At 51.4% G+C, this 10,676-nt stretch overlaps 1 non-coding gene across 1 annotated transcript; it reads left to right on the top strand.

The window, feature by feature from the left end:
• Positions 1-10,141: 10,141 nt before the first annotated feature.
• LOC136141608 (U1 spliceosomal RNA) lies at positions 10,142-10,305 on the top strand. Its single transcript, XR_010657778.1, has one exon. It is a non-coding gene; the product is annotated as a U1 spliceosomal RNA (small nuclear RNA).
• Positions 10,306-10,676: the final 371 nt, after the last annotated feature.

A 10,676-nucleotide genomic window follows, 5' to 3' on the forward strand; every position in this document is an offset into this window, starting at 1 on the left:
CCAAAGATTAAGAACCACACACATGGGAAATCAAAACTCAAGGGAGGTAAACATGAAGATCTCAAAAGATCTATTAGAGGAACACAGGACCAGTGAATAAATGCACAGTCGACACATGCCTGTCCTGTCTTCCCTGTGAAGCGGCTTTGATTGCAGGTTTGATCCTCTCATAGCAAACTGTTCAACTCTAAGGGGTTTGGGGTAGGCTCTCACCCCGATTCCTGTCTCACACTTGCTGTTTTTCCTTCCTCCCTTCTCTTGACTGAAAGGAAAAGGCACAGCGTAAAAGTTGTCAGTTAAGTTGATTCGGGGACCTTCCTGAGGACTATATACCGCTCTCAGAAGAGGTAAGGGAGAAGCCAGGATATATAGGAATTCGTGTAATCAAGCATGAGAAGATTACAGCTAATCACAAAGAACGGACATCTCAAGTTAATGATTTTAGTGTGCTTTTCTATGTATGGAAAGATGCAAGCATCCGGGGTCATTGAAACGTTTCCTTAGATATGTAACCTCACTATCTAGGGGGTCTGTATCCAAAGCACAGAGTGTTTCCTGGTTTTTTTCCATCCTGAATTCCCCTTACTGTTGGTGGGCGACTGCAGGGGCCAAAGGCTCGATACTTGTAGCCGTGGAGTGGCGGGCAACCTTTTTTCCTTACTCTCCCTTCCTCCCTTCTTTCTCTCTTTCTCTTTCTTTCTCCCTCCATCCCCCACCCCCCTTCCTTTCTTAGTGTTTCTCCTTCTGGCCTGAGAAGGAAGGCCTGGGGTGGACAGGGGGAAATTCTGGCCCGATGGGTCCCGGAAACACTGTCAACGTTGAGAGTAGAAACAAAAAGTAGGTTATTCCGGGGAACGGGTGGAAGCTGATCAAAGGCAAAATCGTGACGCCGGTGAAATTGCTGTGAAGCTGTGCAAGGCCCTCGTGCTGTACTGCCACCCGGACCCTCCCAGGTGGGGCTCCACTCCGAGGCCTTAACACCCCATCCAAATGTCTTACCTCCCGGTCTCTCAGATAACCTCTCTCGAGGACGACAGAATTAACTAGTGATTTTATAAGTAACGCAGATGCTCCACATCACACGTCATCAGGGAATTGCAAGTTAAAACAGCCAGGAGACGCCTCCACACACCCATCAGAACGCCGACAATACCAAATGCTGGTGAGGACCTGGGGCATGTGTTTACACGAGTCATGTCGGGGAAGACTTTTCCTCTACCTTCTAGGTTCTTCTGCCTGGTCTATGAAGTGGATTGGCATGGGACAGATTAACGGGAGAAAAATCAAAGATTAATAACACGTGTACATGGGAGAGATCCAGAAAGGCTGAGTAACTCACCAAAATGGCCGAAACCCTCGCCCTAAATACCATTTGCAGCTAAACACAAACGAGGATGGTGAGTGCAGTGGTTTGGGACTTCAAAGGGGAGGAAGGTCATTCACGTGGAGATGTTTGGTAAATATCCGTTTGCTGGGCTGGGCAGAGACAATGGGACGCTGAGTGGACTCTGATCTCCACGCCTGGCCCATATTCTTTGCAGACATATCGGGTGATAGCTCTCTTCTGGGAACAAGCCCTCTAAATCTAAATCCTTCGGGCAGTTGGAGGAAGGTCAAAGTTTCTTCCCGAAGTCTTTTGGTGTCTTGATTGTTCTCAGCTTGAAATAATTTGCAGGCCAGAGACATTTTGGGTGTCTCTGGCCTGCAAATTTTGTTCCCCTACAGTGATGTATTTAATGTTACCCTCGATTCATCCAAAACAAAGTAGCAAGCCTGTAAGAGCAGTGCTACAGCAGGTGGGGTCTCGGGAGCCAATGCCCACCTCCCAGAAAGTAGGTTTAGGGGGTGCTCTCTCTGGGACACGGATATGAAACTGCAGGCTCTCGAGTGGGTGGCATGCAAGGCTCACGGTGTCACTACAACCTGCTCACCGACCAATTGCTGTGCATTTGACGTTCATGGTTGCTTCCCGTCTTCCTGGGATACCTCTGAGATACCCCAATAAAGATGAGGAAACATCTGTCACAGGCTGGGCCGCCTAGCAGGGGCTCTACCCACAGGCACATGGGAAATGTTCACATTAGTATATGTTTAATAATAATAATAAAAGAACAAGAAGAAGAGAGAGAGAAAACCCAGTCACCAGACTTACCTCATTAAAAATTACCAGGTACTGGGACTTCCCTGGCAGTCCAGTGGTTAAGACTCCACGCTTCCACCACAAGCGGCACAGGTTCGATCCCTGGTCGGGGAGCTAAGATCCCACGTGCCGCACGGTGCAACCAAAAAAAAAAAGGAAATTACCAGGTACTATGAGAACTGGGCATCCTCCCCCTGCCCTGACCCCTCCCCACTTCTGACCCTTGACATGGAGGAGGCATCGAAGGGTCTGCTGTCAGCATTACTTGGTGATAAAATAATGACTTGGTGACAATATTCTTAAAGGCAGAAAGGGGTGTCTCGTTTTGTCTTAGCATCAGGCCACTTTGGTCCGAGTGGCCAGGGCAGGGCAGGCTGAGTACCTTCTGGCTTTTGCTGAGACAGAGCCGACCGGACCCTCTCCTGGGCCGAGGACGGAAAGACGCAGACTGGGGGATCTGGGCTCAGCAAGGGCAGACGGAGCTCCCTTAGGGTTGAGGAGCAGCCCCATGGTCCTAGTGGACCACCAGAACCCATAGCCGGGAGCCAGGCCCAGGGCCACGGGGCTGTGGACACAGTCCGCACGGGGAGAAAGGGGCCTGAGGGGTGAGCTCACCCTCCCCCACACACCCTCATGACCCCCCGCCAGGAAGGCGCCCGTGGGGTGGGGAGGGCCTGGGTCACCCCGGACGGGACGGACAAACCTTGGTGTCCCCAGGCTCCCGTGGGGTGACGCAGACAGCATAGAAGCCGGGAGAAGCACGGAGGCAGCAATATGGGAACTGGCCACCAGAGGTCAGCCTTTCCCCACAGACGGCCGCAGGCCATGTGACACTGACCTTGCATCATCCCCGCATGGCGTCCGGGAGGAGGGCCTGGGACTCACCGCTGCTAGGGCTGAGCCCGCAGGAAAACCCCCGGCACTGCAAGTAGGAGCAGCCACAGCTCTCCGTGGCACGGACTGTGCCCCCTGCGCCTGTCACACTGGAGGTTGGCTGGTCCCCAGGCAGGGAGCCAAGAGGGGCCGGGACGGGAGGCTGGGAAAAGTAGCTCTTCGAACTAACTTACCTCCCTGATGAATAACGTGTTAGGCGCTGCGTTGGTTTTTGGTTTTTCGAGGGTTTTTTTGGCCGCGCCGCTTGGTTTGCAGGATGTTAGTTCCCCGAACAGGGATCGAACCTGGACCCCCGGCATTGGCATTGGCAGCTCAGAGTCCTAACCATTGGACTGCCAGGAAGTCCCAGAAGCTGCGTTTTTAAGAGCGGTTTCGGTGCAGGCTTTGTGATTGTTTTGTAGGATGAACCGAGGGAGGACCAGGCTTGCCAGCCTTCAGATAGGACACCGGGGCAGGCACAGCCGGAGCCCTGGGGCCCCAGAGGAGTCGGCCAGGCTTTCCTAATCCGGAAAGATGACGGGGATGTGGGCGGGGGGTGATGTCTGGGAAAAGGGTTGTTTGCAATCCCTGGCGGCACAGTCACCCAGTGTCTTCAGATGTCTATGGAAACCTGAAAATTACTGTTTGCTCAACTGTTGGGCACAGGAAGAATCCTCCCTCCTGCCTGCCAGGTGAGGAAAGCACTACCAAGGGCTCACGTGGAGGCCAACTGTTTGTTCTTAAAATCTCAACCTTCAACACTGTCATCTCTGATGGTGATGATGACATCATCTCCGTCATCAAAGTGTCGGGAAGAACTAGAGCCGACCCACCTCTGTGCTTCCTGCAGTCAGACCCACGCGGCTCTCTCCACCGGGTTTATAATGGGCTCTCCGGCCTCACCCTCTGCCCTCTGCCCCTGCACCTGCCCCCGCACCTGCCCTCTCCCCTCCCGTGCCTTACTATTGCTTTCACCTTTGGCTCCTTTTTTTTTTTTTAAATAAGATACTTTTCCTTTGGAATACTTTTAGATTTGCAAAAAAGTTGCAAAGATAGTTCTGAGTTTTTGTGTGTTCATCTTCCAGGGCATGGTAAGTCGGTCAAAATGGAGAAACCAACACGGGAACATGCCTGTTAGCTAAACTGCAGACGTTATCTGGACTTGGCTGGTGTCCCCTCTGAGAAGTGGAGTATTTTCTGCCATATCAGTAAACAAAGGATGTCACAGTCGTCAGCGCTTGCAGCCACTGCCGGTGGTGAGCCGTTGAGGGAACTCTGGAAGGAGAAGAATACCTGCCACCTAGCAGCCATCAGACTGCAGCCACTCCCCATGGTGAGCCCTGGGGAAACTCAGGAGGTGAAAACAGCGGATACTGGCCCCAGAGAGCTGAGGTGCATATCAAAGGAATGAGTTCAGTGAGCCCAGACTCTTGCATCTTCCCATACATGGAAAAGCACTAAATTCCTTTAACTCGAGATATCTGGTTTTCCTTTAATTAACGATAATCTTTGGACGTTCAGACTACCTGCCTTTCCTTGCAAAACTTCGATATAATCTGGCTGTACCCGCCCTCGCCTCCTGGGAGCAGTTCTCTCAGGGTTACTTGCGATGCTGCCTCCTGGGCTTGAAGTCCTAAAAACTCCCGCCGAATAAAACATAACTCTCAACTTTTAGGTTGTGAATATTTGTTTAAGTCGACATCACTAATATCCTTTGTCTGGTCCCACTTAGGATCCCATGCACGTCACATTTCAATGCAGCTCACTTCTCAGAGTGTGGACTGCAAAGCACCCCTGCCCACCTGGTGTGGCTCCCACCCAGAAGACCCCATCTGCTGCTCTTGGGAGAAACGCCCTGAGTGGAAGTGTCCGGCTGTCTCTGAAATGTCTTTGGGCTACAATGGAGACCTTCCTTTGGAAGGCCTTCCTTTTATTTTTTGGCGGTACGCAAGCCTCTCACTGTTGTGGCCTCTCCCCGTTGCGGAGCACAGGCTCCGGACGCGCAGGCTCAGCGGCCATGGCTCACGGGCCCAGCTGCTCCAGGTGCTCCCAGACCGGGGCACGAACCCACGTCCCCTGCATCGGCAGGCGGACTCTCAACCACTGCGCCACCAGGGAAGCCCTGGAAGGCCTTCCTTTGGCCTCTCCCCAGGCAGCCTCCACAATGGCTGTCCTCCGTCCCTTTGGGGTACCCTCCGTCCTCACTGCTCCCGTCGCCTCGCTCTCGAGATTCTGGGTATCAGTCATTCACTACTTAGTGCGTAGCCCGGGCTTTGCTTAGCAGCTGTGAAGGTTCCGAGCTCTCTGGGGTGGGAATCGTCTAGAATCTCGGGTGGCTTTAGGGATTAAAGCTTTCTTTGAGAGTCCCATTACTTAGAGAGTTCCCCTCACTCCTGTGACCGTGGCCCTTTCTGCCCCTTCCCCACGCATGCCTGGAATAGCACAGATCCTCGTGCTGTGTTTCACTGATGCCCACCCACCCCCCAGAGTTTCCCCCGAACCCCATAGCTGAAGCACCGACACAGGACGTCATTTAAGACTCACTTCCATGCAGCGAGATGAGGTCTTTACTCGAAAAAGAAGGAAGGCAATCTGTAAGAGAATCTTGCCGAGGCCGGGCCCTCCTCCACCACTGGTCTCCCGGTAACCAGGTAACCAGGATACCTTCCTCCAGCTGCCCAAGATCATGGAGTTCCACTCAGAAAACCAAAACAAACCCCTAGGTAAGGGATGCAAAGATCAAAATGTCCCCACCGTGCACCAAAGGGAACACTGAGTTACCTGTTTCTCCCACTCAGGGGCCGCCGGCCACAGGGAGCCGGGAATGTGAGTGATTTCATCCATGGGACAGTCCTTATTTCATGTGATTGTCAAACGAGGCCAAAGCCAGGGGTCTGAGGAGCACTGGTTTTCTGAATCAGTGACCACAGTAAAAGCTGCAGTGACCTGCGGGGCCGCATAACTGAGCAGAGTTCTGAGTCGCTCACCCGGAGCCGCTCGGCCCTTCAGGCCAGAACTGGAGAAAGTGGACAGTGTCTCACCCAGGTCCCGGTCTTTCTGCAGTGGCCTCTAAACAATCTTGGGCTGGGAGAGCTCGTGGCCCCTGCACACCTGGGAGGGCGGAGCTTGGGGAGGCGGTTGAGGCCGAGGCGCTGATTCCTGTGCCCCACACCGGGCAGTGGCTCCACCCGTGAGCTCCGTACCCATGGTTGTGCCCTCTCCCTGCTCCCCCCGCCCCAGGCCCAAGCTACAGTTCACTCCACATGCACTGCCCAAATTAGTCTTCCCCCTTCCCCTTCCCCCCGTGTTGGCTTTGCAGAATACCCCTGGGTTGATTCCGCAAATCTGGGAATATCCAGGAACAGCACAAAGAGAAGCCACTGGGGCTGCAGCCATGCAGCCAGGACCAGGGATCTGCTGCCCTCGTCCAGGCCCCGAGCCCCGGGCCACAGGGGCCTCTCGGCCGAGGAGCTTTCTGTACCTGGGACAGGCCGGGAGCACGGTGACACCCACTCCAGCCCCTCCGGCTCCCGTTGAGCTGTGCCCTGGCTCAGTGACCGTCCCTTTCCCTGGTTCCCCATGGCCACCCCACATCCACTTCCACCTCCATCTACTCAGGACAATGATACCAGAACAAACCCCCTCTTACCATGCAGCAGTGGCCTCAGATGTTACCCCCAACCTAGGAATTCCCTGGTGGCGCAGTGGTTAAGAATCCGCCTGCCGATGCAGGGGACACGGGTTCAAGTCCTGGTCCAGGAAGATCCCACATGCCGCGGAGCGGCGAAGCCCGTGGGCCACAACTACTGAGCCTGCGCTCTAGAGCCCGCGAGCCACAACTACTGAGCCCACGCGCTGTAACTACTGAAGCCCGCGTGCCTAGAGCTCGTGCTCCGCAACAAGAGAAGCCACCACACTGAGAAACTCACGCACCGCAACAAAGAGTAGCCCCCGCTCGTGGCAACTAGAGAAAGCCCGCGCACAGCAACGAGGAACCAACACAGCCAAAAATAAAAATAAATAAATTTATTTAAAAAAAAAAAAGAAGTCACCCCCAACCTAGAGAGAGAATAAACCTGGGTGACTGAACCAGGTGCAGGACCGTGGTACAGGAAGTCCATGCAGGGCAGGGTGAGCAGGGACTCTGGACCTGCTGCTTGATTTTGCTGTGAACCTATAACTGCTCCAAACAATAAAGGCTGTTGTTTTAAAAAGCCAACACACTACTACACATAGAATAGATAACCAGCAAGAACCTACTGTATAGCACAGGGAACTCTACTCAATATTTTGTAATAACCTACAAGGGAAAAGAATCCGAAAGAACATATAGATATATAGTTTAAAAAGCCAGCCTCTGGCTTGGCCAACCCCATTCCCTCCGTGAACTCACTAGGGGATTAGGAGTCTCAAGGACACCTGGGATGATGGAATTAGAATATCCCTGAACTAATCTGTCCCACATTCTTTGTTTCCTTTTGAATTTTAAAACATTTCTCCTTCTCACCTTCTACTTCTCTTAAAGCATTATTTATGGTGTTTATTGACTCCTGTGTTTCTTCTAATTTAGTCTTCACTTAGGAAATGATTTTTTCCTCTTTTTTTTTTTGGCACGGAGGATCTTAATTCCCGACCAGGGATCAAACCACTGCCCCCTGCAGTGGAAGCGCGGAATCTGAACCACTGGGCCGCCAGGGACATCCCTTTTCTTTTCTTTTTCTGTTTAATTTCTTTTTTTTGGTTTATTTATTTGTTTATTTATTTATGGCTGAGTTGGGTCTTCGTTGCTGCGCGCGGGCTTTCTCTAGTTGCGGCGAGCGGGGGCTACTCTTCGTTGCAGTGCACGGGCTTCTCATTGTGGTGGCTTCTCTTGTTGTGGAGCACGGGCTCTAGTCACGCGGGCTTCAGTAGTTGTGGCTCACGGGCTCTAGAGCGCAGGCTCAGTAGTTGTGGCGCACGGGCTTAGTTGCTCCGCGGCATGTGGGATTTTCCCGGACCAGGGATCGAACCCGTGTCCCCTGCATTGGCAGGTGGATTCTTAGCCACTGCGCCACCAGGGAAGCCCCCTTTTCTTTTCTTTTTAATTCTTTTCTGGAGTCTGTCATTTCTGAGTTTTAAAAATTGACTTATAATGGTGTTTTTCTCATATTTTGTATCATTGTCCTAAATATTTTTAGCTTATTTTGAAACAGCATGTTTCCGTTTTTATCTTTTTTCGATGCCTCCTTCTAAGTCTTCTCATTCTCTGTAGGAATGTCATTCTGCTGCGTATTCTCATTTTTCCTGTAGTAACTTTGTATGGGATTTGACCTTGATAGTTTTCTGTTCCTTTTTTTTTTATATATAAATTTGTTTATTTATTTTTGGCTGCGTTGGGTCTTCATTGTTGCCCACGGGCTTTTTCTAGTTGAGGCGAGTGGGGGCTGCTCTTCGTTGTGGTGCGCGGGCTTCTCATGGCGGTGGCTTCTCTTGTTGCGGAGCACGGGCTCTAGGCGCGTGGGCTTCAGTAGTTGTGGCTCGCGGGCTCTAGAGCGCAGGCTCAGTAGTTGTGGCCCACGGGCTTAGCTGCTCCGCGGCATGTGGGATCTTCCCGTGCCAGGGCTCGAACCGTGTCCCCTGCATGGGCAGGCGGACTCTTAACCACTGCGCCACCAGGGAAGCCCTTTCTGTCGCTTTTTATGTGAATGTAACGTTCATGAGCTTTTAGCAGGAGACCTGGTTCAAAGGCTTTTCCTGTTTCATAGACACACTCCTTCTGTTGGTCTCATGTGATTTTAACACACATGGCAGCAGCTCCCCTTTCATCCCCACCGTCTCCCTCATTTGTCCCCATACTCCCTGTCCTGCTTAACTCTGATCCCAGCCCTGTGGTTTTCCCCCCATGTAGGGCTCTGTCCTGGAAGGAGGCCCAGGTTGGCCATTTTGAGAGCTCACAGGGCCTGGACCATTCCAGCCCCTTCAGATACGACCAGGTTGCCCCGCACTCACCCCACTATCCCAGCAGCCACGCCTCTGCCAGCTTCACCTGCTGATGTCAACCTGGCCCGCTGCCGCGCTGTGCAGGGCGCACCTGTGGGCGTTCGGGGGCCCTACACTCAGCATGTAACTGCCCTCTGCTCTCTCCGCACAGACCCCGCACCGCACGGTCTGGGCCTACAGACGCTCAACCCCACACACTGAGGCTCCAGGCTGTGTGGGAACACCTTAGCTCCTTGTTTTGTTATAGATGTTGTCCATGGAATGTTTTTTATTTTAAAGATATATTTCTTCATTCACTTAAAATGGCAATAATAATCCTATTACATGTTAACATAAAAAACATTTTTTAATAAAAAGTAACTATATCTCTGAAAACACAACATTTAGTAACAAAAGTGTCACTGTTTCATGTTCTTGCAAATGTCTTAATGTCTGGATTAATAGAAGACAGTTGAATTCTTGGGACTTCCCTGGCCGTCCAGTGATTAGGACTCTGAGCTTCCACTGCAGGGGACACAGGTTCGATCCCTGATCGGGGAACTAAGATCCCACAAGCCACGTGGTGCAGCCAGGAAAGAAAAAAAAAAAAAAAAAAAAAACCCAAATAAACAAAACCCACTACTTTAACTAAAAAAATAAAAAAGAAGACAGTTGGATTCTTACATCTGCTTGTGCATTCAATCTGTTGGGCTGTAGCATGTCACGTGGCCTCTGGGAAACTCCACCATATACTCTTGGAATTTTTCTTTTTCTATCTGGTGTACTACCTGTTTTTAAGCGGGGCTCTTGGAATATCCAAAAACTATGTTACTACTTCAATCTTCCCAGAATCCTTCATAAGCTATTTAATGGGGGGGGGAAGGGGGAAGAAATAGCTAAAGCTGTGACATCCTTTCTCACCCCATCCATTTAACACAGCCAGCGTGAAACAGCAGGAGAAAGAAATTAAAGGCATAAGCCTTGGGAAAGGAGAAAGTAAGTTCTCATTATTCAGACACAACATAATGTAGAGTTTACCAAAAGAGTTTACCAATCATCGATTAGAATTAACACTTAAATGTGGCGAGATTGCTGGATACAAGATTAACATCCAAATTTCTTTTATATATATAGCAGCAACAATAAAAATCTTCGAAAGTTACCATTTATATACTTAACTGGAAGGGGAGATACCATGATCACAAAGGTGGCTTTCCCAGGGTGAGGTTCATCCATTGCACTCCGGATGTGATGACTTCTGCGATTTCCCCAAATGTGGGAAACTCGACTGCATAGTTTGTGGTAGTGGAAGACTGCGTTCGTGCTTTCCCCTGGGGAAAAAAAAAGTTACCATTTAGGGGCTTCCCTGGTGGCGCAGTGGTTGAGAGTCCACCTGCCGATACGGGGGATGCGGGTTCATGTCCCGGTCCGGGAAGATCCCACATGCCGCGGAGCGGCTGGGCCCGTGAGCCGTGGCCACTGAGCCTGCGCGTCCGGAGCCTGTGCTCCGCGACGGGAGAGGCCGCAACAGTGAGAGGCCTGCGTACTGAAAAAAAAAGTTACCACTTATAAGAGCATCAGAAGATGTCAAATGCCAACAAATAAATGGAACAAAAGATGAGCAAGACCTCGACACTGAAGACCACAAAGTGTCACTGAGGGGAAATTTAAGGAGCCCTGAGTAGGTGGAGGCACAGATGTGACT

The sequence above is a fragment of the Phocoena phocoena genome, chromosome 20, assembly GCF_963924675.1.
Source record: "Phocoena phocoena chromosome 20, mPhoPho1.1, whole genome shotgun sequence".
NCBI classification, from domain to species: domain Eukaryota; kingdom Metazoa; phylum Chordata; class Mammalia; order Artiodactyla; family Phocoenidae; genus Phocoena; species Phocoena phocoena.